The 27,049-nt window shown below is 37.2% G+C and overlaps 1 long non-coding RNA gene and 1 pseudogene across 25 annotated transcripts in view; one reads left to right on the forward strand and one right to left on the reverse strand.

Annotated features, from left to right (window-relative positions):
• Nucleotides 1–27,049, forward strand: part of LOC144289678 (uncharacterized) — a 623,433-nt gene that overhangs the window by 238,778 nt on the left and 357,606 nt on the right. The gene's annotated exons all lie outside the window — the stretch shown is intronic.
• Nucleotides 2,800–7,696, reverse strand: LOC144291054 (small ribosomal subunit protein uS2 pseudogene; annotated as a pseudogene).

A 27,049-nucleotide genomic window follows, 5' to 3' on the forward strand; every position in this document is an offset into this window, starting at 1 on the left:
ATATATCTATAGATCATGGTTTCTACATGGCTATATAGATATTTCACATATATAAAAATATCTTACATATAAATTAATTTTTACATATATATTTAAAAATTAGATCATAGTATACCATTTGCATTCTAGTTCTTTTTTCTTGACAATATTTAAGTAACATATGGACAACACATAGACATCTTTTCTTGTTAGTATGTTTCTTCCACTTATAATGGAGTTACATCCTGATGAAGCCATCATATATTGAAAATATAATTTGAAAGTGCACTTAGTACATTTCATTTACTAAACAGCATAAGATAGCCTAGCGTACTTTAAACATGCTCAGAACAGTTACATTAGCTTATGGTTGGGCAAAATCATCTAACACAAAGCTTATTTTATAATATAGCTTTGAACGTCTGTCTTTGAATGTGTAATTTATTGCATACTATACTGAAAGTGAAAAACAAAGTGGTTATAAATGTATTGGTTGTTTACCTTCAGAATCAAGTGGCTGACTGGGAGCTGCAGCTTACTGCTGCTGCTGCTCAGGATCATGAGAGAGTATTATACTGCATATTGTTAGCCTGGGAAAAGATCAAAATTCAAAAGATTCAGAGTTTGAATTATGGTTTCTACTGAACTTATATTGCTTTGCCTCATTTTTGTAAGGTTCAAAAATCACAAGTCAAAGACAGTTTGTACACCTAATGTATTCTTTTTAATGGGTGACTGGTAGTTTGTTGTATTAGCATATTTCACTTAAGCATTCCTCTCCTAATGGATATGTATATTGTTTCCAGTCTTTCACTAATTTAAGGATTTCTGGGGGCACCTAGTTGGCTGTCATAAGAGCATGCAACTCTTGATATCTTGAGTTTGTGCTCCATATTGGGTGTAGAGATTACTTAAATGAATAAATGAATAAGAACTTGAAGAAAAAATGCAGGCAATGCTACAGTGAACATCCTTCTACATGCGTCTTTGCATATTCATGTTTCTTCATGATAAATTTCTAGAAACCACACTTCAAGTTGATCATAATGTTTAGGTGTAAAATTGTGTAAATAGAGCAATACAGTTAGTCAATTCCTAAGGTAGGCTAGGAAGGAGATTTCAGACTGAGGTGATTTTAGTTACAAGGCCCTGAGACACATGAACATTTCCTTGGTCAAGCTTTGTAGTTTTGTAATTACACTTTTGCAGGGTCAGCTCAGTGCAGCAAATCCCAGTTCAGTGGATCCTGCAAGTCCTTTCTAGTTTCTCTGTAAGTAGTTGCTTCACTTGGCTAAAGTTCACTGTAAATGGTTTGAATCAGGCCAAAGATGCCTAGAGTTTAGGTTATTCCTTCCAGCTCACAATAGCTATTTTCTCTTTAGTTTTTTTATGACACCACCAAGTATTGAGATGGACTACCCATTATGTGTCAAGGGAGTGAGGCAGAGAAAAAAAATAACACTTTCCTATTGAGAAATTGTCAGTTGTGGGGCACCTGGATGGGTCAGTTGGCTAAGCATCTGACTCTTGATCTCAGCTCAGGTCTTGATCTTAGAGTCATGAGTTCAAGCCCTACATTGGGCTCCACACTGGGCATAGAGCCTACTTAAAAAAAAATTGTCATTTGTCAGAAAATAAACTAATGACATCACTGAGCTGGCTTCTTGACTAGGGTCATTACCAGAAAGGGAAGAGCCCCTGTGGCTTGAATTTGCTATTCTCTTTAGTTGCTTGAACTTTCCTCTCTCTGTGATCACCTATGATATACCCAGTGCTTTCAGAACCATTTAGTAGCTTCCCTATACCCCAAGTTTTAACTCAGCCATTATTGTCCATATCTATGTTGGAGGATTGTGTCTTCTTCAATATGAATCTGGAGACTGAGAAGATCTGAAAATGAGGAGAGCCATAAAAAAGTCATCTGGAGGGTGGCCTCTTGCCTCTGGAATTTCTCTGACAACCTCTCTGAAATGTGGCTCCTTTTGATCTTTAAAATAAAACTTATATTGCTAGCCTTGTAATTAAAATCCTTTGTAGTTGACATATAGATGACCTTTTCAACCATATTTCTTTCATTCTCCTAAACAAGACCTGTACTCTGGTCATTCCTCAACTTCTCCTCTTGGTTTGGCTTATGCCATTTTCTCTGCTTGTTAATGCATTAATGTGGCTTAAATACCATCACTTCCACCATATCTTCCTTCTTAAACTCCTGTGGCACTTTAACTATATTTCTTTTGTGACACTAATACTATTCTGTGTCTTCTGTGCATCTATCTTTTATCTTCTACTACAATGTAAACACTTTGAGAACAGATTGATATGATTATGGCTAATCTTTGTATTTTAATATCCATGACATTGCCTAATACTTAGTAGGCATTATTATGGAGGTTGATGGACAGGGCAATCCAATCTTTAGCTGAATGTCCTTGTGCCAGGAAGGCTAAAAGAGTAAACCCATTACACTTTGGGATAGCTTAAATTATTAGGCCATCTGAATCTTATCAGAAAATAGTGCTATATCCCAGCTACCTGAATATTCAAATACAATTCCTAGAGTCACCCACTTCTACTCACCTTGCACTCATTTTCTCACATGAAGAACTGATATCATTGGATAAATGACCAATGGGAAATATGTGGAAACCCCAGCTTTCCAGAGACAATGAAAACATTTTCCCAGCTCATACTCAGATAAGTGTCCTGATAGGTTAACACCATAAATTAATTCTTTGGTTTTGTAACTTTGCTTTAAAAACATTCCCATGTACCATGAACTTTAAGTTATCTATTTTTTTTACAACTTTTAGAAACTGTTTATTTTCCATCAACCTTATTTCTGTTTTGTTTGAGTTTTAATAACAGTAGCTTAAGAGACCACTCAGTGTCTGCTTCTACCCATTCAGTGGCCTGAGCAGTGGGAGCTGCAGATCAGTCTTCAGTGGCAGGCTGAGTGCTCCAGTCTTTGGTAGGGAACTGCTTAGTGGCACACAGAGCACCTGCACCCTTTCATATCAGGCTGTGGCTTTAGGTTGAGTAGCAGTGAACTTGGAAACTGGAGCGGTCCATTCACCCTGAAATTCCTCCTTGGTCACAGTCTTTCAGTAGCAACCTGATCTCCCTTTTCAGTATTTCCAGGTTCTGTGTGAAAGCTGAGATCAGGCATGACTTCCCACGGGTGTTTATAGGAAATGGTGCAACGCATGTGCGGAACTTCCTGAGCCAGCATCCACCACATCAGACCCACTGAGTGATCTCCCTTGTTGTTACAAGGGATGGCAATGTCCACATAGTGCAGGGGAGTGTCTCTGTTACACAGAGAAATGGTAGGCAGGTTGACAGAAGGCACCTCCATGAGAGGCTGTTGGTCCACCCTAAGATCAGTAACCACCAGAAGTCTAGGCTCTCAGAAGGCTACCTGGATCTAGTGGAGGTTCTGGGAATAAAGTGGCCAGCAATAGAGGTGGCTCCAGTAGCAGTGGTGCACTTCAGCACAGCTCACTGGCCACTATTCCTGGACGATTTGACACTGACATCAGCTAGGTTTTTAATGGCAACAATGGCTGCCAGTAGAAGCTTCTCCCAGTTTCTTTTGAGATTTATGATGTAGATATCATCACTTTTCTTATTGTAGATGGACTGTTTCATTTGAAAGTCAAGGTTGGTATCACCTAAGTGGATTTCTGCTGTAAGGAATTTGAGGACATCTTTTTCCTTCACTTGCAGGACATTAAGGGCTTCAGACACTGTGAAAGCTTCCCTTTAAGTGACAATGGGAACCCAGAACAATGCCATATGGACCTTCCTTTGGGTAGTGTGGAAGGCACTATAAAAAACTGTAGTTTTTAAAAATCACTGTAAAAAACCAGTAGTGCTTATTAATATTATTCTTTTATAATCTTTAATTTGCCTACAAGTTAGCTAAATGGAAAGCTGATATTTACTATATGTAGCAAGTGCTTCCTAACCATCATCAAGGCATTCTTCACACTATTAGAATCTATCCACTACTTAACTTGGTCAGGGACATCATTTGGGGCTATGCTGCCCAGTTTGGGGATAAGCCAATGCAATGTATCCTCTGGGTGGCTGCAATGATCTGATGTTCAAGTACATGCATTTCAAGTTTGGAAACTCTGGATCCCTCCTGTATTAGTTTGCTGGGGCTGCTATAACAAAGTCCCACAGACTGGTACTTAAGTGACAAAAGTATATTGTTTCATGGTTCTGGAGACAAGTCCAAGATCAAAGTACTCTCAGAATTGAATCCATTTGAGGGCTGTGAGGGAGGGATCCCTGTTCCAGGGCCTCTTCTTGGCTTACAGATGACCATTTTATCCCTGAGTCTCTTCACATTTCCTTCCTCCTATACTTGTCTACTTCTCTGTCCAAATTTCCTCTTTTATTTTTTTAAGATTTTATTTATTTATTCATGAGAAACAGAGAGAGAGAGACAGAGACAGAGACAGAGAGAAGCAGAGACGCAGGCAGAGGGAGATGCAGGCTCCTTGCAGGAAGCCCAACATGGGACTTGATCCCTGGTCTCCAGGATCATGCCCTGGGCTGAAGACGGCGCTAAACTGCTGAGCCACCCAGGCCACAAGGCTGCCCCAAATTTCCTCTTTTAATAAGATCTCCAGTCATATTGGGTTAGGGCCAACACTAATGCTTTTCATTTCAGATACCTCTGTAAAGACTCTACTTCCAAATAAGGTCACATTTTGAGGTACTAGGAGTTAGGACTTTTTGGTGGGAAAACAACCCGTAACAACTCCTAAGACATCTCTTAGGAGTTGTGAAAGAAAAGAAAAGAAAAAAAAAGAAAAGAAAAGAAAAAAAAAGAAAAGAAAAGAAAAGAAAGAAAAAGAAAGAAAAAGAAAGAAGAAAGAAAGAAAGAAAGAAAGAAAGAAAGAAAGAAAGAAGAAAGAAGAAAGAAGAAAGAAAGAAAGAAAAGAAAGAAAGAAAAGAAAAAATCTAGTTCTTCATGGGAAAGAGACTGGGTTCAGAATTCCAGCTCTCCTAGTACAAGCTATGTCTGGATTAGAGAGGAGCATGTAGGACTACATCCCAAGCCACCTTCAATAGCATCTTGAGCTAGATTGGAATTAAGGGCAGGGTTACAGACAGGAAAGGATAATGTAGTGTTAATTAGGAAGCTAAGGAAGAATTCTTGTTTATGTGTTAGGATAGGCATTACTCCAGATTCTCCTAATAGTGAACCTATTCACTATTCTCCTAGTAGTGAACAAAGCTAATGTAATTTGACACAATCCACTGCAGGAAGTATGCATATGTGTAGATATGGAGGGGGTGGTCTGGATCACTTAAAAATCTGGGCAGGATGGAACATCTCGAGAAAGAAACAGACCACTCAGGAGAGTAGTGGAAGCTACTCATTCATGGACTATTTGCAAAGATCCTCTGAGTCTCTCAGAGGCAGCCCGGTCTACCCTGATTACTGCCACTACTACAAGACATTCTCACACAGCCCTGCTCAGCATCCCAGGCATCCTACCGACATCAGTGTCCACATGGTGCCCTAAAAGCCTTGTAGCTTTGAGGGTACCCATTCTGCCTTGTGTGAAGAGATGGCTGAGGTCTTTGCCATGAGACTTCACAATGCCCAGAAATAGAAACATAGTATATAAACCATATATTTAAAAAACCACTTAAATATGTTTATATATAAAAATATATAAAACACACAAATATATATTTGTTATATATAACACATATATACATCATACAGATGTATACTATATATATTTAAAGTATAATACATATATTTAAAATATGTAAGTATATATAAATACATGAACATATAACACATATTTAAAATATATATTAAAACGTTAAAAATATGTAATTTATTTAAATATATTTCAAAAATAAAATATGTTATTTTATTTATTATTTTATGTATTTACTGCAGAGACTCAGTGAAATGAGAGAGGAGAGACATCAGAAGTCATGGAGTAAGCCATATATAAATTCATATGTAAAACTATATATTTTAACCTTCCTCTTCCATTTCAGCAAGCTCTTGAATGGAAATCAAGTGTTATTCCTTCCTTGATAAGTAGAGATATTGTGGGAACTGGGGCAAATAGCCATAATGTACACATACCACCCCTGGGAGAAAACTTAGAATGGCATAAAGTAGCAGATGTGTGATTTTCTCCCTGTTCATAAGATGCTGGAACAACACACAGCAATCTGGCATGGATGGAAATCAGATTCTGGCAAAGAGATTCCCATTCTTGGGATTTGGGGCTTTTAGGATGAATAATTAGGAAAGCATTAGCTCTTCCTTGTTGTTGCTGATGGCCAGCCAGGATATAACACCATTAAGAGTGGCTCCAGCTGCATGTTGCTAACTCAGCGTTTATGGTTGGGGATATCTGTCTCTCCCTTGAAGTGATTAGTGGACTGGAGTCTAAGAGTTGTGATTGCAGCTGTATTATCTAGCAAACTATTGGCAGGATTTTCTGCATTAGCGTTCAGGTTGAGGAAGCTGGCATGATTGGGGGAGTGGGGTCCAAGACTTGCCACCATTGGCCGGGATTAATGCCTTAAGCAATAGCCCATTGCTGAATTTTCATGCAACTTTGTAGAAAGCTAACATCTTTCCTGGGAGGCCTGCCTTCCCAGGATAATTCTTGGGCATAACCCTTCTCTCTGAAAGGAAGCAGTAAAGGTATAGAGAGCAGGGATAGGTAGGCAATAAATAGTCAATGCATTGACCCTTCTGTTCCATCCCTCTGTTCTTATGTACTACAGAGTCAAGGTTTGAATGCAGATCTTTTTATTCTCAGTCCACTGTTCTTTGCAATCCTTCAGCTCTTCATCTTTTTTCAGGAGGTTGTGGAGCCTATGAGGGTTTTTTGGTTTTGATTTATATATATATATTTTGAGCCAACGAGTTTTTCAGTTATGTTTTATGGCAATAGCAGTTGTGCCCCCCAAATCCCAAAATAAAGATTTATTCTGGGATGATGAAGTTACCCTCCAATCTCTGTTGGCTGTGAGGGAAGTTTGAAATCATGTGGATACTTTATTCATTTCTTTTGCATATTAGGACTTGAGTTTTTATCACTTCTTTCAGTTCTTTCTTCTGGAAGAATCAGTTCTTGTTTTAAATTATTAGTTAAAAGCTATATATGTTTTGCAGTGCCTGGGTGGCTCAGTTGGTTAAGTGTCTGACTTTTGATTTCAGCCCAGATCATGATTTTGGGGTCTTTGGATTGAGCTCTGCATGGTGCTCCATGGGGACTCTGCTTGAGGATTCTCTCTCTCCCTTTCCCTGTTCCCAACCCCCGGCTCGTGCATGCACACACTCTTTCAAATCAATCAATCAATCAATCTTTAAAAAATTATATATGTTTCAGGCCATGTGTCCTATGTATTTCCAGGTTTATTGCTTTTGTTTGGTGTTTTGCCTCTTGCCAATCCTCGATAGTCACTTATAATTCCACCAAACTGCCACAGGTGAAAATAACTACTTTTGTAAGCTTGGAGTAAAAAGTTGCAAAATTAAATTGCACATTGGGTGCCATTCCTGAAGATAAATATTTACATACTTTATAAATATGTAGAATTATGTAGGAAGGTACCCAAAGCCATGCTCTTGATTGAAACACAATGTTTTTGATCCGTAAGGAGTGAAAGAATCTCTCAGAACCCCTGTAATTGCACTGAGGACAATTTCTACCATTTTTACCCAGATCACAGGCTTATAGGGCAAAAATACCTTGGGAATATAATCTAAATTAAGCTACCCTTTTTTTTTTAAATACTATTCCTTTTGCTTTGAATTTCTTTTTCTGTGATCTTTGTGTATTAAAATCTTACTATTATTCATTTCATCAACTCTACTCCTAAGAAATAAATAATTAGTAGCTAATGAGCACTTGTCATGGGCCAGGAATGTTGCCAAGAGATCTCCATACATACTCTCTTTCGATTATAAGCATACCTCAGAGATACTGTGAGTTTGGTTCCAGACTATCCCAATAAAGCAAATACTGTAATAAAGCAGGTCAAATGAATTTTTTGGTTTCCCAGTGCATATACAAATTATGTTTGCACTATACCATAGTCTATTAAGTGTGCAATAGCATTATGTCTAAAAAATGTACACACTTTAATTTTAAATTCTTGATTGCTAAAAATGCTAATCATCATCTGAGCTTTGAGCGAGTCCTAATCTTTTTGCTGGTCTTGCTTCAGTGTTGATGGCTGCTGATGATCAGGATGGTGGTGGCTAAAGGCTGGGGTGGTTGTGCCAATTTCTTTTTTTTTTTAAGATTTTATTTATTTATTCATGAGAGACACAGGGAGAGAGAGGCAGAGACAGTTGTGCCAATTTCTTAAAATAAGACAACAATGAAGTTTGCCACACCAATTGACTCTTCCTTTCATGAACAATTTCTCTGTTAGCATGCAATGCTGTTCAATAGCATTTATCCACAGAATTTCTTTCAAAATTTGAGTCTGTCCTTTCAAACCCTGCTGCTGCTTTATCAACTATATTTATGTAATATTCTAAGTCCCTTTTTGTCATTTCAATAGTCTTTACAACATCTTCACCAGAAGGACATTCTATTTCTATAAATCATTTTCTTTGCTCACCCAGAAGCAGCAACTCTTCATCCATTAAATTTTATCATGAGATTGCAACAATGCAGTCATATCTTCAGACTCCAAGAGTAACATTAAAGATCACTGATCAACATAACAAATATAGCAATAATGAAAAAGTTTGAAATATTGGAAGAATTACCAAAATGTGACACAGAGACATGATGTGAGCAAATGGTGGAAAAATGGTGCTGATAGATTTACTTGCTTGATGCAAGATTGCCACAAGCCTTCAATTTGTAAAAAGTGCAGCATCTGCAAAGCATAATAAAAGGAAGTATGCCTATAATGGTTATATTTTCATTGCCTAATTTGTGCTTTCACTGTTCTGAGTGGACCAGGAAACAAAGAAGATATGGTCTCATGGTACTTACATTCTCCTAGGGAAGATGATTTAAAAATGAAACAAACAAAAAGATTATGTTAGAGAGTGTAAGTGTTATGAACAATGTAACATGGAGTAATGATAGAAGATGACTGGGATTGGGGGGCAACTTTTAGGTAGAGGGACTCCGGAAGACCTTTCTGAAAGAAAGGCGCCAGCTATGTGGAGATCTGACAGCAGAGAGAATTAGAAGGCTAGAAGTGTAAGTGAAGCAGGAGTGGGCCTCACAATAGTCCCGTGAAGTCAGTAGGTCCATCTGTGGGAACTGGTTGAGGAACTCAACTCTCGGAGCCCCAGTTTCTTTTTATCACAAAGACAGATTCATTAGCTCATTTTAACTTTTTTTTTTTTGAGCCCTCACTATGCGCCAGACACTGTTTAGAGTCTGGAGATTATTACTGCTGCCCTCATGGAACTCATGTTCTAGTGGAGGGGTTGGGAGACAGACAGTAAACAAGTAATTATAGAGGTTACATAATGGTAAATGCCTTAAAAAATAAAACAGAGTAAGAAGACAGAGAGTAAAGATGCGAGGTGGGTTACTAGGGGAGTCAGGGAAAGCATCTCTGTGGAAGTGACATTTGAGGAGAGAATGGAATGAAAAGAGGGAGAGAAGCAGGCCAGTTGGTTATCTGGAGTGGAGTGGGGAATATTTTGAATGGAGAGAACAGCATGTACTAAAGGCTATACGATTGAAGGGACCTTGATGTGTTCAAGGCATGATAAATGGGTCCATGTGGTACAGAGGAAGGACCAGGTCATTCTGGGTGTGATGAAAAGCCACTACAAGATTTGGAGCAGGGATGTAATGGAAGTGATATAACTTACAATGGAATGTTGGGAGAATTAAGAGATAAGTCTATGCATAGCCTAGCACAGTGTGTGCTAGTAAGTGCTCAAAGACCTCGTTTCCTTCTTTTTAAAAAAGATTTTATTTATTTATTCACGAGAGACAGAGAGAGAGAGAGAGAGAGAGAGAGAGAGAGAGAGGCAGAGACACAGGCAGAGGGGAAGCAGGCTCCATGCAGGAAACCTGATGCAGGACTCCATCCCGGGTCTCCAGGATCATGCCTTGGGCTGAAGGCGGCACTAAACCACTGAGCCACCTGGGCTGCCCATTGTTTCCTTCTTCTTTTCCCTTCCTTCCTTCCTTCCTTCCTTCCTTCCTTCCTTCCTTCCTTCCTTCCTTCCTTCCTTCCTTCTTTCCTTCCTTCCCTGTCTTCTCTCAATGTCTCCCTAACTGTTCCTTTCCTGCCTCCATCCTTTGTGCATCTGTACAGCTCAAGTATGTCTCAGAATAAGGTGACCTAACCTGCTGTTATTTCTTTCCTTGTCCACTTCATGCTAAACTATAACTTCTTTGAGGACAGGAAAGGTCTCGCTTATTTCTTTATAATTGCTACATCACCCCAGTGCCTTGCAAATTGTTGGAATGCAGCAATATTATTGAATTGGCATTAAAAATTCTGTTGCATGGGGGATGGTAATGATATCTGGGAGTTAAGAAGTATGTTTAGACTGGCAGGACCTCCTTATTTGTATTGGAAAGTCCTGAGTTTGGTTATGATAAATGTACTGGGAAGTCTGCAGCTTTGTTGAGATTCACATAAGAACTTTCTAGTTTGCTAGTAGCTTAGAGTCAGATGCTAAATCCAGTAGGACTTGGGCAAGTCACTTAATCTTTCTGAAGCTCAGTTTTCTCATCTGTACAACTGAGATAATAATCCATAGAATTATTGGGGAACTGAAGGAGATCACATATATAAAGCTCTAAGTACAGTAGACAGCTCTGAGTAATCAATAAATACTATCTATATTGAAAGTACTGTCTTGATTTCCTGCCTTTCCCTCAAAACAATATACCTACTCCAGGAGTCAGCCTGGCAGCTATGGAGAAGAGGAAGGAGCCTGTCCCTTGCTGAAGCAGTACATTTTACCTTCTTAGTTATAATTACAACAGTGAATCTTATGCAGGGCAGAAAAATCAGGAAATGGCATTGGCTCCTCCTTTTCAACTAGTCTATTTATTTGTGTCAGATTTACTTTAGTTCTCTGAGCGCAAAGAACTCACTTTTTTTTTCTTTTTTATCTTGATGTCAAGGGAGGAAATAACTTGCCTAAGGTCACACATCTAATAAGTGGCAAAGCTAGAATTTGAATAAAGGTCTGGCTCATTATGCAGCTCATGTGGATAGAAGAAAGCATGCTCTCCTGGGTCAGAAAACGTGATCTGGGCACCCTATCACTTACCTTGTCACCTTGGGAAAATGCATTTATCCTCTCTCAGGAGAAGGAGGAACCACTCTCCTAGTTCCCAATACAATAGCCTTTCATTTGACCTTCTCTGGTTTCATTTTCCACCTGTGCCAGTTTAAGATGTTGGAGTAATCTCTGACTCTGTTCTGCATTTTTGCAATGAAGCAATGATGCACATGCCCCAGGCCCTTAGAGCTGACCTGTTGTATCAGGTGACCTTTTTGCTGAGAGATCTGTATGATTATTCCCAGGCACCAATCTACACTAATACTTGATAAAGCCACTTAATATTGCAAAGTAGTCAATAGAGTTGTTTTGTGTTTAGCTCAGCAGCGGAGATAACCTTATATTTCAAAACTCTTTGCTCTAATTCTATGTTCTTCTCTATACACTCTTCCCCCAGCCTTGCTTTTTTTCTTTCATCAGCTAACTTCTGCTTTTAGAACCATCTGTCGTTATTTTTGTTCATTTTATCTCCAACTAGAAGATAGAAAAACACACATCTGAAATACAGAGTTGTTATCTGGGAGAGATCAGAGCATTGTTTCTTTCCTTCTTTTTCTTTTTCTTTTTCTTTTTTTTTTTTTACCTTTTTCCCTTAACAGCATGATCAGATCTTGATTCTTTGTTGATAACTTTTCCAAGCTGCCAATTAAAAGGTTGGATAATGAGAATTTAGTGTTCTGGTGATTAAGATGTACTCTGCCTTGCAGGTCAGTGCCACCTGAATTAATTGGCACCTTCTCAGTTGGAGTCCCATTCTCACATGTCTTATTCTACCAAGAATGGCATTCAGAGACGTCTATAATCCATCGTCATGCAGTTTTCCTAGCCCTTCCTCACTACCTATACCACTCATCTCTTGATGAGTGATTTACCCTCCACCACCCTCTTGTTATATGATTTGCATCCCTTCCACTGTGTTGCTTATTTCTCTCTGCCTGGAATGATATAGTTACAACTGTAGACTCAGGAGACAGTCTACAATGAAATTATTGCCAACAGTTCTGTAATACTAGGTGTTTAACCTCAGCTTTCTCACATATAAGGGCCTACTCACCTTATTGTATAGTTGTACAGAAGACATAAAATAGTGAGTGTAAAGGATTTGTTGGAGTACCCAGCCTATAGTAAACACTAAATATTAGCTGCTGTAATTTTCACTTGTATCTATCCAGATCTCACTACTTCTTCAGGGGCACTCAAAATACACTTCCACTTCCTATACAAGGAGTCTTTTTTGAACACCTTCCAGTCCAAGCTGGCCTCTTTCTTCAAGTTTTTTATTTTGTGAATTGTATAGAATTATTTGGTCCTAGTTTATGTTCAAAGTCCTGTCATACAGGTGAAATACTATGGGAGGCGGAGACCTAAGCCTCTAGCAGAGAGTGAGGTACATATCTCCACAGTGGAATTGTAATTTTCTGCTCCTGACTTAAGGGAATTTCATTTTGTTAATGTTGTTTTGGGTTCTTGAGTGTTCTACTGATTTAATGGATGGTTTGCTCATTTTTCAGTACACTAAGACATTAGTATCCTGAGTGTTTTGTTTCTAAGAGTATAGTCAGTTCAGGCTGGTAAGGTTGTGACATGAATTCTGGGCTTGCCTATTGGGTAATCAATGGCAAGGCCTGTTTTGGCCATTAAGAGAATTTACCTTTGGCACGCTAAAATATGGGACATTTTGAAAGAATCTTCAGGGTAAAGTATAATATCATCTAGGTGTATCTGCAGTTAAGACTTATAAAGAAAAGTTTGGTGTCTGATTTTCAGTAGCAGTATTATTATTATTTTTAATTGCAAGAAACTTCACATATACTTTGCCTCACAAATACCCATAATTAGGTCAGAATTCAGTAAAGTGGGTTTCTATTTGCATAGAATGACATTAATTCTGCATTTTCTCCTAACAAGGTTGAAAGAAAGGATTAATCACTTATTCATGCAAAACCAACTCGCATGAATCATTTATTTATCTTGTTCTGGTAATTTTGCAGAGCTCATTTTTACATGCCTCAGGTTGCAGATAAAGTGAAAACTCAGAAGGTGATTTACTCTCCACAATAAAGACATGATGGCCGTGTAAACAGGATGTTTCCTATAGGAAATCAATAGGTAACCATGGAAATAACTCTACAATGGGAAATTCTATTTCCTTATGAACAAATTATCAAAAAGATCAATTGTAAGATGAAAGGGCTTTGTGCCCATGCCTTTCATAAAGACTCTTGGTCTATGTAAAGGAGAAAACAATGCACATTGGTGCCAGTAAACAACTATCTTAAGCTATATTGAAAATGAACATCACTTTTTACTTCAGAAGTTTGGGCTGGAATTTTTAAGCACTGTTCTAAGAGTTATAACTAAGAAAACATATCTAGTGGCAAGAAGAATGTCCAGAATACAAGCTAGTGGAATTCTTCACCCTTGCCTAACTTCAAACAGTGATGAGAACTTTGATTTAATTTGAATTTGATTTTTTTAAATAAATTTATTTTTTATTGGTGTTCAATTTGTCAACATACAGAATAACACCCAGTGCTCATCCCGTCAAGTGCCCACCTCAGTGCCCGCCACCCAGTCACCCCCAACCCCCGCCCACCTCCCCTTTCACCACCCCTAGTTCGTTTCCCAGAGTTAGGAGTCTTTCATGTTCTGTCTCCCTTTCTTATAGTTCCCACTCATTTTTTCTCCTTTCCCCTTTATTCCCTTTCACTATTTTTTATATTCCCCAAATGAATGAGACCATATAATGTTTGTCCTTCTCCGATTGACTTATTTCACTCAGCGTAATACCCTCCAGTTCCATCCACGTTGAAGCCAAAGGTGGGTATTTGTTGTTTCTAATGACTGAGTACTATTCCACTGTATATATAAACTACATCTTCTTTATCCATTCATCTTTCGATGGACACTGAAGCTCCTTCCACAGTTTGGCTATTGTGGACATTGCTGCTATAAACATCAGAGTGCAGGTGTCCCGGTGTTTCATTGCATCTGTATCTTTGGGGTAAATCTCCAGCAGTGCAATTGCTGGGTCGTAGGGCAGGTCTATTTTTAATTCTTTGAGGAACCTCCACACAGTTTTCCAAAGAGATGGAAAAATATTCCATGCTCATGGATTGGAAGAATTAATATTGTGAAAATGTCAATGTTACCCAGGGCAATTTACACATTTAATGCAATCCATATCAAAATACCATGGACTTTCTTCAGAGAGTTGGAACAAATTATTTTAAGATTTGTGTGGAATCAGAAAAGACCCTGAATAGCCAGGGGAATATTAAAAAAGAAAACTATAGCTGGGGACATCACAATGCCAGATTTCAGGTTGTACTACAAAGCTGTGGTCATCAAGACAGTGTGGTACTGGCACAAAAACAGACACATAGATCAGTGGAACAGAATAAAGAATCCAGAAGTGGACCCTCAACTTTATGGTCAATATTCGACAAAGGAGGGAAGACTATCCACTGGAAAAAAGACAGTCTCTTCAATAGATGGTGCTGGGAAAATTGGACATCCACATGCAGAAGAATGAAACTAGACCACTCTCTTGCACCATACACAAAGATAAACTCAAAATGGATGAAAGATCTAAATGTGAGACAAGATTCCATCAAAATCCTAGAGGAGAACACAGGCAACACCCTTTTTGAACTCAGGCACAGTAACTTCTTGCAAGATACATCCATGAAGGCAAGAGAAACAAAAGCAAAAATGAACTATTGGGACTTCATCAAGATAAGAAGCTTTTGCACAGCAAAAGAAACAGTCAACAAAACTACAACCTACAGAATGGGAGAAGATATTGGCAAATGACGTATCAGATAAAGGACTAGTATCCAAGATCTATAAAGAACTTATTAAACTCAACAGCAAAGAAACAAACAATTCAATCATGAAATGGGCAAAAGACATGAACAGAAATTTCACAGAGGAAGACATAGACATGGCCAACGAGCCCATGAGAAAATGCTCTGCATCATGCCATCAGGGAAATACAAATCAAAACCACAATGAGATACCACATCACACCAGTGAGAATGGGGAAAATGAACAAGACAGGATACAACAAATGTTGGAGAGGATGTGGAGAAAGGGAACCCTCTTGCACTGTTGGTGGGAATGTGAACTGGTGCAGCTACTCTGGAAAACTGTGTGGTGGTTCCTCAAAGAGTTAAAAATAGACCTGCCCTACGACCCAGCAATTGCACTGCTAGGGATTTACCCCAAAGATACAGATGCAATGAAACACCGGGACACCTGCACCCCGATGTTTATAGCAGCAATGGCCACAATAGCCAAACTGTGGAAGGGACCTCGGTGTCCATCGAAAGATGAATGGATAAAGAAGATGTGGTTTATGTATACAATGGAATATTACTCAGCCATTAGAAATGACAAATACCCCCCATTTGCTTCAACGTGGATGGAACTGGAGGGTATTATGCTGAGTGAAATAAGTCAATCAGAGAAGGACAAACATTATATGGTCTCACTCATTTGAGGAATATAAATAATAGTGAAAGGGAATAGAAGGGAAGGGAGAAGAAATGGGTAGAAAATATCAGAAAGGGAGACAGAACATAGAGACTCCTAACTCTGGGAAATGAACTAGGGGTGGTGGAAGGGGAGGAGGGCGGAGGGTGGGGGTGAGTGGGTGACAAGCACTGAGGGGGGCACTTGACTGGATGAGCACTGGGTGTTATTCTGTATGTTGGCAAATTGAACACCAATAAAAAATAAATTTATTATTAAATTAAGAATCCTTCCAGATTTAAAATAAATAAATAAAGAAAGAAAAAATAAAGAAAAAATAAAGAAAGATGAATGGATAAAGAAGATGTGGTATATGTATACAATGGAATATTACTCAGCCGTTAGAAATGACAAGTACCTACCATTTGCTTCGACGTGGATGGAACTGGAGGGTATTATGCTGAGTGAAATAAGTCAATCAGAGAAGGACAAACATTATATGGGTCATTCATTTGGGGAATATAAAAAATAATGAAAGGGAATAAAGGGGAAAGGAGAAAAAATGAGTGGGAAATATCAGAAAGGGAGACAGAACATGAGAGACTCCTAACTCTGGGAAATGAACTCTGGGTGGTAGAAAGGGAGGTGGGCGGGGGTGGGGGGGTGACCTGGTGATGGGCACTGAGGTGGGCACTTGATGGGATGAGCACTGGGTGTTATTCTATATGTTGGCAAATTGAACACCAGTAAAAAATAAATTTATTAAAAAATAAAAAATAAAAAAATAAACCTGACAAGAATTTGCAAAATAACTACAAGTGCTGAATGTATGTTCATGTCTTTTCAGGTAGACTTGAGCACAGAACTCAAATAAAAACAACAACTAGAAATCATAATTGTATTGTCTGTTTTAAGCCAAAGGAATTATTTGGTCTCATTAATGAGTCAAATATTTATTTTAATGAAAAACGTTGCTATTAAACAATACTCATCAATAAAAGTGAAATGATGTTAGTAGCACTTTGTGGCTGTCCATTTCTATTATCAGCTCAGAGGCACAAATAGCAAATGTTTGCCATTTGCATACCTACTCCTTTGTCAACAGTAGAGAGCAGCACAGTTATTTTCAAGTATCTTTTTCGGGAGCCATTTATGCATGTAAATGGGCATTGTACACATTGGATCCAAAGGTGTGGGCTGTGGCAAGTTGCAATGGAAGAGTATATACACGTGTCAAAAGAATCACCTTAATTAAATATCCAAGAAAAAATTAAATATCCAAGATTATGGTGTTGAATTTCCTCTTTAGGTTTTCAGAAATCGCCATTAGAATATTTACATGCTTTAGCATTTCATATTGATTCTTTTTATTTTAGTCTTTCTGTTATTTTTTCTGTCTTGTTACTTGAGAGACAGTGTTATAAAAACAAAAACAGTACAGCTTTTGTCTTCTGAAGGTATAGATTTGCATCTCAGCTCTTTCTTGCTAGATCTGTGACTTTGAACCAGAATTCTCAGGATTCTCAATTGTTAAGGGCCTCAGGATTCTCAATTGTTAAGCAGGGACAGAAATACACAATCATCCCCACTGTCTCACAGGGTATTATGAATATTAAAAAAAAATCAATTCATGTGAAAGCATTACTAAATATAAATATAGGTTTTAAAATAAGTATTTATCTCTTATATGCTATCATTACTAATATGAATCTACTTTTTAGATAAAATGAATGACATAGTTTTTGCAATTTATTTTTGAATTATAGGATGGTATCTAGAAGTAGGTAGAACTGGCTGCAAGGCATACTGGGATATCCTTGGCATGGAGGGTCCTTTGTTGGGAACAGGACTGCAGGAATTAGTGTAGCTACAAGGTCTGAACCTTGAAAGAATATGTCAAAGATCCACAGGGTTTATTGTAAATGTTTATTGAATAAAGGCTAATATTGATATCTCATAACCTATCAGACTTAATATTTCCTCTTTTTAGCAGATATTTAGTAATGTATTCTTATTCTCAAAGATAATAAAATATATATGTAATTATATATATATATAATTTCATATGGAAAATAAGTTAGTTACACTGCCCTAATTTTAATATGAAGGACTAGGAAGTGTCAAGTAATTAAAAATAACTTAATATGTATTTCAGTATGTAAGTACATGGGCTTGACTGTTCTAAAAGACATAATGAAGTAGTCACATGCTTAGAGTCACACAGAGAATGGAAACCACAAATATATACTCATACAGGGGCTTCATGCTTGTGATTCAGATAGGGAGAATACCATTGCATTATTGGTGAAGTGATTTTCACAAAAATGAACAATTCTTGGTAAAGATCCCATCTAGATGGCACATACTCCCTTTGTTTTATAGGCTAGAGACTGTTCTGGACAATTTGTTAGGTATAAGAACTTATGTAAAAAATACTTTGAGAATGTATGTAAAACAGAGTTAGCATCTAGACTCAGATAATGTCAATGAGGTTATTCCCCCTACATGGATGTCTAGAGAGACACAGTACAACTGTGTCTTCCTTGTGAAGGGTTGTCCATTACATTGCAGGATATCTATTTTCACTGGCTCCTACACTCTAAATACCAGTAAAAGCAGAGTGCTGTTGTGGGAGGAGGAAGCTTCTGTTGTGACGACCAAATATACCATCAGCTATTTCCAAATACTCCATTGGAGCAGAGGCATTTCAATTGAGAATCGTTGGTCTAAATGAAGAGTCCATACAGCAGTTTTGGCATGCCAAGAGTGAAAGTAACCCAGCCACTGACTAGATGGAAGTCAGCCCTGGAAGGAATAGGTGGCAGTGGTTGGGCAGCTCAATAGACACACAGCTACCTTGGGCTCATAACCCAGTAAAATCCAATGTAATAGCAGCAGAACTAATTCCAGACTCTCACCTGTTTGTGGGGCTAAGCCTAGAGATCTTCATCAGCCTTGGTCCTGTCTTATTCAGGGGCCCTTTAGGGCTGTGGTCATAGACCTAAGGCATTGTGGAGGCTTACCCTGGAACTTCTAAACAAGGTAGGGAGTAAAAAGTATAGAACTAGAAATGTTGGAAGAAAGTTACAGAAAGACAAGTATTGGCTCAGTATTTGGAATGGTTACTTGGTAAAATAGTGACTTGCTACATAATAGTCCCTTACATTTACAAAGGGATTTCATGTTTGAAATCAAGTTTCATTTATATTTATTTATATATATTTATCTTAAATTGCCTTTTCTTGCTCAGTAGTCTAATATTGTCATGGATCATTTATTATTAGGTATCTAGTGAGTTCATCTACCTTGAGATAGATGATCTTCACATACTGTCTTCCAGAGACATTTCTATTTAGAAGAAAGGACCAGTGTTTATCTCAGTAAGCTGAATTGGTTTTCCATATTCGCTATGTGTAATAGTTACTTCCAGAGATTTTAAAAAATATATATAGATGCCCAAGGCCCTCTCTAGGCTATTTAGATCAAGATTTGGTTATGGAATATGTATTTTTAAAAGTCCCACAAGTGATCCTTTCATCAGTAAAAGCGAAGGGCAACTTTCTTAATGCATATGTTCTTTCATCCATATTGGAATATAACATCTTCATTCAGGGATTCAGTTAACACTCCATAACACCTAGCTCAGTGCTAGCCACAAAGTTCTTACTCAACAAATATTTGTCCAATGATTAACGTAAAACTTCAGGCACTAGGACACTGAGATCATGACCTGAGCTGAAGGCAGAGGTGATTAAGGGTAAGTGAGATCATAAGGGACTGGTGTCCTTATAAGAAGAGGAAGAGACATCAGGAATGAGCCTGAAACAGAGGAAAGGCTATGTGGGGGACATAGTGACAAAATGGCCATCTGAAAGCCAGGAAGAGAGGCCTCATTAGACATCACCCCCATTAACACTTTGATATTGAACTTCCAGCCTTCAAAACTGTGAGAAAGTAAGTTTCTGCTGTTTAAGCCACCTAGTCTGTAGTGTTTTGTTATGGCAGTCTGAGCAGACTATTACTATGTATCATTTATCAATCATCTTTTACTGATGTGTAGCAGCTTGCCTGGCAGGTAGTAGCTTCTTTCCCATCAACTCAAAGACATCCCAGAAATGTCTAAGTTTTTGGAATTATTTTTATAACAATTCCAGGCACTACAGTTTCTGCTATTATATTGCAAAGAGAAGGAGGTGGCATAAAGGATTGGATGACCTAGGTATTTTTTGGTATTGAGGGCTTGAGTGACAGGCAGTTTAATAACCCATCTGCTGACATCAGGTACTGCTAATGAGATATTTCTTTAACCCTGTGATTGAGTAGCTTGAGAAGCTCATGAGGTCAAAGGAGTGGCAATGTCTTCAGGCAATGTGGTGCATAATGAAGTTTAATAAAATCTTTATTTTTAGGAGCAGTGGCTATGCTTCACTTTGATAATTCATGAGAATAACAAATTGAGACAATGAGGCTGAGAAGCTAAGGATTTGTGAAGCATTAATTTTAGTTTACTGTCTCATTGCATTTTTTTGTCAGTAGACTCATTTCCTCTCATTTTCACACTTACCAATGAGTTTAACACCTTTATAATGAATTACATGCCAGTGATGAAAGAAAGACCAGTCATTTTCTCCCCCTTACACTTCTTTTTAATATGACTAAGTTATACCTAAAGATCTACTTTTTCAGGCCACCCTTTATGAGCTCTAAGAATTTAACAAGAAAATGATATGAGTTTATGAATCTAAGTGGAGTTTTAAATCAATGCCAAAACACTTATATGTGAAAATCTTTGGATCACAGTTATGGACTTCATTCAAGTAGAAATGTTTCCCTGGGGGGTTTCAATTCTGAACATTATTCTTCCACATATAAGTTATGTATGTGTCTCTCTATTTCTCTTGAGAACTTTACATTATCTGTCATCCTTACCACCTAGCTTTCCATCTAAAAGATCATTCATTCGTTCATTCATATGTTTATCAAACATGCAATTTCTGAAGGCAAACTGTCTTTGAAACCTTCGCAGATTTGTTTGGGCGACAGACATGTATGTAAACAAATAATTAAAATACTCTCTAGAAAGAGATATAAAAAATTGAGCACAAAGGAAGGAATAATGAACTTTTCTCCGGAGGATGGAGAAGTGGTAACATCTGAGATCTACCAGGAGGGACATTAGGGAGTTGGCATAGAGGAAGAGTTTTTCTGACAGGGATAAGAGCATATATAAAGATAAGGAAAATGTAGTTATGTCCTTTTCTAGAAAGCTTGTGTGATGCAGAGATGACTTAAATGTGTACAGTTGTGAGAATAGTTTATCATATTAGGTTTGTGTGAAAGCAAAGACTCTTGTTCTTGATGTGGAATGTCTTTCACGCTTTATGCTTGCTGTTTCTCAAACATGCCACTCACATCCATATCTTTGTTCTCATGATTTCTTCTGCATGGAATACTTCCTCCTCATCCCTTGGGCCTTAACTAACCTGTGAAACCTTCTTCCTACTTTCTTGGCAGAATTTATAGTCCTCATAGCACTTTGCTCTTGCTATGCAATTACTATATAGCTCATTGTTTATGATAACTTTCTCCTTGCTGGATTGTGAGCTCCTCAAGTACTGACACTATATTGTTTTCTTCATTTATTCTACTTGTCTACATACTGCCAGACAAACAGTATGCTCAAAAAATCTAGAATGCATATAGGAATGACCACGAATCCTCCAAACAGAATGATTTTTAGAAGAAAAGCAGGTTGGCACAGTAGTTAGAGGCCTGTACAAGGGTACTGGAAACTGATATCTAACTTCATGTTGCTTCTTGATCCTAATCTGCTGTGTGCCAAGAGACCTGACCCTAACCTTCTGGGGCTGCCACTATGCTCACATGGATAGAGCAATACCTTGTTATTATAAAGCCCGTGGATGGAGTGAAATGATCTTTTGAGATTTTTTTTCTAGCTCTAACAGCTGTGATTTTAAAACATATCTGATGGGGCAGCCCCGGTGGCTCAGTGGTTTAGCACCACCTTCAGCTTGGGGCTACATCAGGCTCCCTGCATGGAGCCTGCTTCTCCCTCTGTCTACGTCTCTGCCTCTTTCTCTCTGAGAGGCATTCATGTGTCTCTCATGAATAAATAAAATATTTAAAAAAATAAAACATATCTGATGAATTGACTTCATATTCACTCACATTTTCTTCATTTTCCTTTGAAGTGGCAGACTATTTTTACCTGTTTAACTGTTCTCGTCAATAATACATGGAGTTGTTATTGTCTTTGTTATTTTAATCATTAGGTGTTAGTGAAGGGAGCTAAAATCCTGAATTTGTGCTCTGAATAGTCATAGGGTGAGGAGGGATGTGGGAGCATCTTTAGAATATCTTTCTGTCTCTAAGATTTCTTAAACTATGAGCAGCAAAAGTAATTTTATGTTTTCTCTGTACTGACACATTAATGTTCTATCTCTAAAAACTTTTTTGTTGAGTTGAATTCTTAATAAATTGATTAGTAGACAGATGACCAGAATCTAGGAAAGTGAAAAAAATCATTTTATTAGTATTCACAACCAAAATCCTTTGAAACTCTGAAGGAAAAAAGAAAGTGTTTTTCATATAGTTTTTTATTAGAAAACATGGCTAAACAAGTATATCAGGTAGAAAGAAATGGTTTTATAAGATATGAAATTCACCATGAAGTATTGAAATAAAGTGAATACTTATAATACTGCTTTCCAATAAGTCTATCAATAATTTTATCTAGCTGTTCTGATATCTGGGAAGGTTATGAATCTATTCTTTTCCTGAAATGTATTATTATTAGCTGGTGTTATGAATAGAACCCTACAATAATTAACACATACATTAATGATATAGTTTCCTAATTGGCAGGGGTCATGAGTTTTGAAAGAGACAATGGTGATGAAAAGGTGAGAATGAGGCCTGTGGCTTCAGGGCATTTAAGGTGTTCTTCTCATCCTTGGAGAAGGTTATGGGCAATGAAGATAGCATCCCACAGAGGTACTGATGGGGCAGGATAGGGATGAGGAGATAGATGTTGGCTTCACTGCCTTGAGAAGTATATGGCAAGTTAACCTGACTGAGAAATTAATGGTGTCCTTCTCCCCAGTTTTATTCAGAAATAGTTGACATACATCTCTGTACAAGTTTAAGGCGTATAGCATGATGATTTGGTTTACATATATTGTGAAATGCTGCTTGCAGGAGTTTCAGCTAACATCTGTCATCTCATATAGATACAGTATAATGAAAACAAAAAAGAATAAAAATTTTCTCCTTATGATGAGAACTCTTAGGATTTTACTCTCTTAGTAACTTTCCTGTATATTATAGAGCAGCATTAACTATAGTCAACATGTTGTACATGAACTTCCCTAGGACTTACTTATCTTATACCTGGAAAATTTTCCTTTTGACTATCCTCATTTTTCTTCCTTGTCCCTCATACTGCCTCTGGTAACTACAAATCTGATCTCCTTTTCTGTGAGTTTTTTATTGTCTTTGTGTTTTTTGTTTTTGTTTTTGTTTTTAGATTCCACATATAAGTAAGATCGTGCAGTATTTGTCCTTCTTTGTCTGACTTATTGTAATTAGTGTATTGCCTTCAAGGTCATTCATGTTGCAAATTGTAGCAGTTTCTCATTTTTTATGGCTGAATAATATTCCTGTGTATACACACACACATAGACACCAACTTCCTTATCTATTCATCTATTGGTGGACACTTAGATGGTTTCTATGTCTTAACTATTTTAAATAATGGTGCTTTAAACATGACACTGCAGATATCTTTTTGTTAGTATTTTTATTTCCTTTGGATACATTCCCAGAAGTGGAATTGCTAAGTCATATGGTAATTCTAAATTTAATTTTTTGAGGATCCTCCATACTATTTTCTGTAGTGGCTGTACCAATTTACAATCCCACCAACAGTGCATAAGGTTTCCCTTTTTTCCATATTCATGTCAGCTTTTGTTGCCTCTTGTCTTTTTGTTGATGGCTAGTCTAACAGGCATGAGGTCATATCTCATTGTGTTTTTTTTTTAAAGATTCTATTTATTTATTCATGAGACACACAGAGAGAGATAGGCAGAGGGAGAAGCAGGCTCCATGCAGGAAACCCAATGTGGGACTCGATCCCAGGACCCCAGGATCATGCCCTGAGCCAAAGACAGACGCTCAACTGCTGAACCACTCAGGCCTCCCCTCATTGTGGTTTTAATTTGTGTTTCCATAATGACTAGTGCTGTTGAGCACCTTTTCACATACCGGTTGGCCTTTTGTATATATTCTTTGGAGAAATGTCTATTTAGATCATGTGCCCATTTTTTAATTGGGTTGTTTTTTTTTTTTTTTTTTTTTTTGCTATTAAGTTGTGTGAGTTCTTTATACATTTGGATATTAATCCCTATCAGATATATGGTTTATAAATATTCTTTTTCCCATTCTGTAGGTTGTCTTTTCACTTTGTTTATGGTCTCTTCTGCTGTACATAAGTTTTTAGTTTGATGTAGTCCTATTTGTTTATTTTTTCGTTTTTTGTGTTTTAGATGTCACATCCAAAAAGCCATTGCTAAGGCCCATGTCAAGGAGCTTTATTCTTTTGTTTTCTTTTACAAGTCTTATGGTTTCAGGCCTTATATTTAAGTCTTTAATCCATTACAAGTTAATTTTTGTGAATGGTGTAAGATAGGCATCCAGTTACATGCTTTTACATGGGAATATCCAATTGACTTCATCATTTATTGAAGAGACTGCCTATTCTCCATTGAGTATTTTGACTCCCTTGTTAGATATTAGTTGATTGCATATACTTGAGTTTACTCCTGGGCTCTTGATTCTGTTTTGTTGGTTTGTCTGTTTTTATGCCTGTATCATATTGTTTTGATTACCATAGCTTTATAGTATAGCTCGAAATCAGGAATTGTAATGCCTCCTGCTTTGGTCTTTTTTCTCAGGATTTCTTTGGCTATTCAAGGTCTTTTGTGGTTCTATATAAATTTTAGGAATGTTTTTTCTACTTCTGTAAAAATCCTATTGAAATCTTAATAGGGGTCATATTAATTATATAAATAGCTTTTTGGTAATAAGGATATTTTAACAAGATTATTTCTTCTAATCCATGAATATATGATAACTTTTATTATATGTGTCTTTTAAAAACTAATTTTTTAAAGATTTTATTTGAGAGAAAGAGACAGAGAGATAGTGTGTCCACAAGTAGGGGGAGGGGCAGAGAGAGAAGAAGTGGGAGAAGCAGACTCCCCACTGAGCACAGAGCCTGACACTGGGCCTGATCTCAGGATCTGGAGATCATGATTCAAGCCAAAGTGAGACAGTCAATCAACTGAACCACCCAGGCACCCCTATTTGTGCCTTCTTTGATCTTTTTCACCTATTTCTTGTTTTCAGAGTGGAGATCTTTCACCTTCTTAGTTACATTTATTCTTAAGTATTTATTGAGTTTTGTTTTGCTTTGTTTACTGATGCTATTGTAAATGAGATTGATTTATTTTTTTCCAGAAAATTAATTGTTGTATAGAAATTTTTGTACATTAACTTTGTATCCTACACTTGTACTGAATTTATTGATTAGATCTAATGATCAATATTAGATTATTGGTCGGTTGTTTAGAATTTTCTGTATATAAAATCATGTAATCTGCAAATAGAAATAATTCTACTTCTTCCTTTCCAATTTTGATATTTTTTATTTCTTTTTCTTGTCTGATTGAGTTACCTAGGACTTCCAGTACTACATTGAATATGAGTGGAGAGAATAGGCACCCTTGTTTTGTTTCTAATCTTTTTTTAGAATTTTTTAAAAGTTTAATTTATTTCAGTAATCTCTATACCCAATGTACGGCTCGAACTCACAACTCTCAGGTCAAGAGTTGCGTGTTCTTCCAGTTGAGCCAGGCAGGCACCCCTGTTTTTGATCTTAGAGGAGAAGCTTTCAACCTTTTACCATTTGAGTATAATGTTAGCTGGAGGATTATCATATATGACTTTTATTACATGGATATATATTCCTTCTCTGCCTAATTAGTTAAGAGTTTTTATCATAAATGGACATTGATTTTTGTCAAATGCTTTTTCTGCATCTATTGAGATTATCATATGGGGGACTCTTATCTTTCATTGATTTATTTGCATATATATGTCCAACCATTCTTGCATCCCAGAGATAAATCATACTTGATCATGCTGAATGACCCTTTAATGTGCTACTGAATTAGTTTGCTGGTATTTGAGAATTTTTGCATGAGTATTCATTAGGGATATGGGCATGGAGTTTTCTTTTCTAATAATCTCCTTTACTGATTTTGACATCATAATAATGCTGGCCTCTTAAAATAACTTCCCTCCTCTTTGATTATTTGGAAGAGTTTGAGAATTGGTTATAATTCTTTTGTAATGTTTAGTAAAATTCACTGGTGAAGCCATGTGGTCCTGGCATTTTTGTCATCGGAAGATAATTCCATCTCCTTACTAGCAATTGGTCTATTCGATCTCCTTACTAGCAATTGGTCTATTCAGATTTAAAAATTTTGTCCTGATTTAGTTTTTAACATTTCTTCTAGGTTTTTCAGTTTGTTGGCCTGTACTTGTTGATAGTAGCCTCTTATGATCCTCTGTATTTCTCTGGGATCAATTGTAATATCTCCTAATTCTCTTATAATTTTTTTTTTATTTGAGTCCTTCTCTTTTTCTTTTGGTTAGTCTAAGAACTTTTCAATTTTGTTTATCTTTCTAAATAACCAACTCTTAGTTTGGTTAATCTTTTCTATTACTTTTGTGTTCTCTATTCCATTTATTTCTGCTCTAATCCTTATCATTTTCTTTCTTCTGCCAATTTTGGGATCAGTTTGTTCTTTTTTTTCTAGTTCCCTATGGTGTAGAGTTGGGTTGCTTTTAGGAGATCTTCCTTTATTTATTTATTTTTTTAAAGATTTTATTTATCTGAGAGAGAGAGAGAGAGAGAGAGAGAGAGGCAGAGATACAGGCAGAGGGAGAAGTAGGCTCCATGCAGGGAGCCCCATGTAGGACTTGATCCCGGGACTCCAGGGTCACACCCTGGGCCAAACGCAGGCGCTAAACCGCTAAGGCACCCAGGCGTCCCTTCCTTTATTCTTAATGTAGATGTTTATTGTAATGAACTTCCCTCTTAGAACTGCTTTTGCTGTATTTTAAAAGTTCTGATATATTGTTTCTATTTTCATTCGTCTCAATAAACTATTTCCCCTTATTTTCTTTTTTGTTATACTGATGGTTTAGGAGAATGTTGTA

This window comes from Canis aureus, chromosome 19, assembly GCF_053574225.1.
Source record: "Canis aureus isolate CA01 chromosome 19, VMU_Caureus_v.1.0, whole genome shotgun sequence".
Lineage (NCBI taxonomy): Eukaryota > Metazoa > Chordata > Mammalia > Carnivora > Canidae > Canis > Canis aureus.